Source organism: Brachyhypopomus gauderio, unplaced genomic scaffold (assembly GCF_052324685.1).
Source record: "Brachyhypopomus gauderio isolate BG-103 unplaced genomic scaffold, BGAUD_0.2 sc44, whole genome shotgun sequence".
Lineage (NCBI taxonomy): Eukaryota > Metazoa > Chordata > Actinopteri > Gymnotiformes > Hypopomidae > Brachyhypopomus > Brachyhypopomus gauderio.
Window position 1 is genome coordinate 1,152,724 of NW_027506870.1, and position 4,793 is coordinate 1,157,516.

Below are 4,793 nucleotides of genomic sequence, written 5' to 3' on the forward strand. Positions count from 1 at the left end.
GCATGAGAATGGTCAGTGGTATTGGAAGCCAAACTCTAAAGATGTTGCTGGAGAAATATGCTGCCCTTGCCACCTGTAAATAACGTTACCAGAGTGAAGCACCTGTGTGTTTCTAGACAGCTCACATGGGTTGTGAAGCAGGCGACTCTGAAGGTCACACAGCAGGAATTTGAATTCTTTAAGACTCTAGATTGTGGAATGGAAAGCATAACGGAAGTAGCCTAGCTGCACTACGGAAGAATGATAAGAATAATGTATTGCAAAGACTAATCAGCTTAATAAATGATTAAACATGTGCATTTTGCTATATTGTGGTTTGCACTGGAGTAAAAGTTGGTAGACAAGTGCTTTCTTAAAAGGATGGCATACATCATTGTGGTGTGTGGAATATTGCAGCACACATGCTCTATATGCAGGAGCCTTTGCTGATATTCTACTTATGGACTACTCATGGGTTATGTATGGCTTTGTATGTAGACTTTATGGTCTCTTTGGATCAGGAACTTGTGAATGTTTGTCCTAGCCCAAACAGCTTGGTTTATGTGATGGAATTGCTTGAAAGATGTTGGAGGCTGTGATCTTGCTGAAGAGAGTTCATGTCTCTGGTGTGGTGTGCCCATGAGCTTTGGAGAAGTATCTTCTGTGTTGAGACATGGCTGCTTAGAGACATGGGCACGATTTTCAACACAGGTGGCTTTAAAAGTGTCATGAAAGGTGCCAATCATTGTGATTGTAAAAATATGCTTGTGACTCTTTAGCGCATGAGAATGGTCAGTGGTATTGGAAGCCAAACTCTAAAGATGTTGCTGGAGAAATATGCTGCCCTTGCCACCTGTAAATAACGTTACCAGAGTGAAGCACCTGTGTGGTTCTAGACAGCTCACATGGGTTGTGAAGCAGGCGACTCTGAAGGTCACACAGCAGGAATTTGAATTCTTTAAGACTCTAGATTGTGGAATGGAAAGCATAACGGAAGTAGCCTAGCTGCACTACGGAAGAATGATAAGAATAATGTGTTGCAAAGACTAATCAGCTTAATAAATGATTAAACATGTGCATTTTGCTATATTGTGGTTTGCACTGGAGTAAAAGTTGGTAGACAAGTGCTTTCTTAAAAGGATGGCATACATCATTGTGGTGTGTGGAATATTGCAGCACACATGCTCTATATGCAGGAGCCTTTGCTGATATTCTACTTATGGACTACTCATGGGTTATGTATGGCTTTGTATGTAGACTTTATGGTCTCTTTGGATCAGGAACTTGTGAATGTTTGTCCTAGCCCAAACAGCTTGGTTTATGTGATGGAATTGCTTGAAAGATGTTGGAGGCTGTGATCTTGCTGAAGAGAGTTCATGTCTCTGGTGTGGTGTGCCCATGAGCTTTGGAGAAGTATCTTCTGTGTTGAGACATGGCTGCTTAGAGACATGGGCACGATTTTCAACACAGGTGGCTTTAAAAGTGTCATGAAAGGTGCCAATCATTGTGATTGTAAAAATATGCTTGTGACTCTTTAGCGCATGAGAATGGTCAGTGGTATTGGAAGCCAAACTCTAAACATGTTGCTGGAGAAATATGCTGCCCTTGCCACCTGTAAATAACGTTACCAGAGTGAAGCACCTGTGTGTTTCTAGACAGCTCACATGGGTTGTGAAGCAGGCGACTCTGAAGGTCACACAGCAGGAATTTGAATTCTTTAAGACTCTAGATTGTGGAATGGAAAGCATAACGGAAGTAGCCTAGCTGCACTACGGAAGAATGATAAGAATAATGTATTGCAAAGACTAATCAGCTTAATAAATGATTAAACATGTGCATTTTGCTATATTGTGGTTTGCACTGGAGTAAAAGTTGGTAGACAAGTGCTTTCTTAAAAGGATGGCATACATCATTGTGGTGTGTGGAATATTGCAGCACACATGCTCTATATGCAGGAGCCTTTGCTGATATTCTACTTATGGACTACTCATGGGTTATGTATGGCTTTGTATGTAGACTTTATGGTCTCTTTGGATCAGGAACTTGTGAATGTTTGTCCTAGCCCAAACAGCTTGGTTTATGTGATGGAATTGCTTGAAAGATGTTGGAGGCTGTGATCTTGCTGAAGAGAGTTCATGTCTCTGGTGTGGTGTGCCCATGAGCTTTGGAGAAGTATCTTCTGTGTTGAGACATGGCTGCTTAGAGACATGGGCACGATTTTCAACACAGGTGGCTTTAAAAGTGTCATGAAAGGTGCCAATCATTGTGATTGTAAAAATATGCTTGTGACTCTTTAGCGCATGAGAATGGTCAGTGGTATTGGAAGCCAAACTCTAAAGATGTTGCTGGAGAAATATGCTGCCCTTGCCACCTGTAAATAACGTTACCAGAGTGAAGCACCTGTGTGTTTCTAGACAGCTCACATGGGTTGTGAAGCAGGCGACTCTGAAGGTCACACAGCAGGAATTTGAATTCTTTAAGACTCTAGATTGTGGAATGGAAAGCATAACGGAAGTAGCCTAGCTGCACTACGGAAGAATGATAAGAATAATGTATTGCAAAGACTAATCAGCTTAATAAATGATTAAACATGTGCATTTTGCTATATTGTGGTTTGCACTGGAGTAAAAGTTGGTAGACAAGTGCTTTCTTAAAAGGATGGCATACATCATTGTGGTGTGTGGAATATTGCAGCACACATGCTCTATATGCAGGAGCCTTTGCTGATATTCTACTTATGGACTACTCATGGGTTATGTATGGCTTTGTATGTAGACTTTATGGTCTCTTTGGATCAGGAACTTGTGAATGTTTGTCCTAGCCCAAACAGCTTGGTTTATGTGATGGAATTGCTTGAAAGATGTTGGAGGCTGTGATCTTGCTGAAGAGAGTTCATGTCTCTGGTGTGGTGTGCCCATGAGCTTTGGAGAAGTATCTTCTGTGTTGAGACATGGCTGCTTAGAGACATGGGCACGATTTTCAACACAGGTGGCTTTAAAAGTGTCATGAAAGGTGCCAATCATTGTGATTGTAAAAATATGCTTGTGACTCTTTAGCGCATGAGAATGGTCAGTGGTATTGGAAGCCAAACTCTAAAGATGTTGCTGGAGAAATATGCTGCCCTTGCCACCTGTAAATAACGTTACCAGAGTGAAGCACCTGTGTGGTTCTAGACAGCTCACATGGGTTGTGAAGCAGGCGACTCTGAAGGTCACACAGCAGGAATTTGAATTCTTTAAGACTCTAGATTGTGGAATGGAAAGCATAACGGAAGTAGCCTAGCTGCACTACGGAAGAATGATAAGAATAATGTATTGCAAAGACTAATCAGCTTAATAAATGATTAAACATGTGCATTTTGCTATATTGTGGTTTGCACTGGAGTAAAAGTTGGTAGACAAGTGCTTTCTTAAAAGGATGGCATACATCATTGTGGTGTGTGGAATATTGCAGCACACATGCTCTATATGCAGGAGCCTTTGCTGATATTCTACTTATGGACTACTCATGGGTTATGTATGGCTTTGTATGTAGACTTTATGGTCTCTTTGGATCAGGAACTTGTGAATGTTTGTCCTAGCCCAAACAGCTTGGTTTATGTGATGGAATTGCTTGAAAGATGTTGGAGGCTGTGATCTTGCTGAAGAGAGTTCATGTCTCTGGTGTGGTGTGCCCATGAGCTTTGGAGAAGTATCTTCTGTGTTGAGACATGGCTGCTTAGAGACATGGGCACGATTTTCAACACAGGTGGCTTTAAAAGTGTCATGAAAGGTGCCAATCATTGTGATTGTAAAAATATGCTTGTGACTCTTTAGCGCATGAGAATGGTCAGTGGTATTGGAAGCCAAACTCTAAAGATGTTGCTGGAGAAATATGCTGCCCTTGCCACCTGTAAATAACGTTACCAGAGTGAAGCACCTGTGTGGTTCTAGACAGCTCACATGGGTTGTGAAGCAGGCGACTCTGAAGGTCACACAGCAGGAATTTGAATTCTTTAAGACTCTAGATTGTGGAATGGAAAGCATAACGGAAGTAGCCTAGCTGCACTACGGAAGAATGATAAGAATAATGTGTTGCAAAGACTAATCAGCTTAATAAATGATTAAACATGTGCATTTTGCTATATTGTGGTTTGCACTGGAGTAAAAGTTGGTAGACAAGTGCTTTCTTAAAAGGATGGCATACATCATTGTGGTGTGTGGAATATTGCAGCACACATGCTCTATATGCAGGAGCCTTTGCTGATATTCTACTTATGGACTACTCATGGGTTATGTATGGCTTTGTATGTAGACTTTATGGTCTCTTTGGATCAGGAACTTGTGAATGTTTGTCCTAGCCCAAACAGCTTGGTTTATGTGATGGAATTGCTTGAAAGATGTTGGAGGCTGTGATCTTGCTGAAGAGAGTTCATGTCTCTGGTGTGGTGTGCCCATGAGCTTTGGAGAAGTATCTTCTGTGTTGAGACATGGCTGCTTAGAGACATGGGCACGATTTTCAACACAGGTGGCTTTAAAAGTGTCATGAAAGGTGCCAATCATTGTGATTGTAAAAATATGCTTGTGACTCTTTAGCGCATGAGAATGGTCAGTGGTATTGGAAGCCAAACTCTAAAGATGTTGCTGGAGAAATATGCTGCCCTTGCCACCTGTAAATAACGTTACCAGAGTGAAGCACCTGTGTGTTTCTAGACAGCTCACATGGGTTGTGAAGCAGGCGACTCTGAAGGTCACACAGCAGGAATTTGAATTCTTTAAGACTCTAGATTGTGGAATGGAAAGCATAACGGAAGTAGCCTAGCTGCACTACGGAAG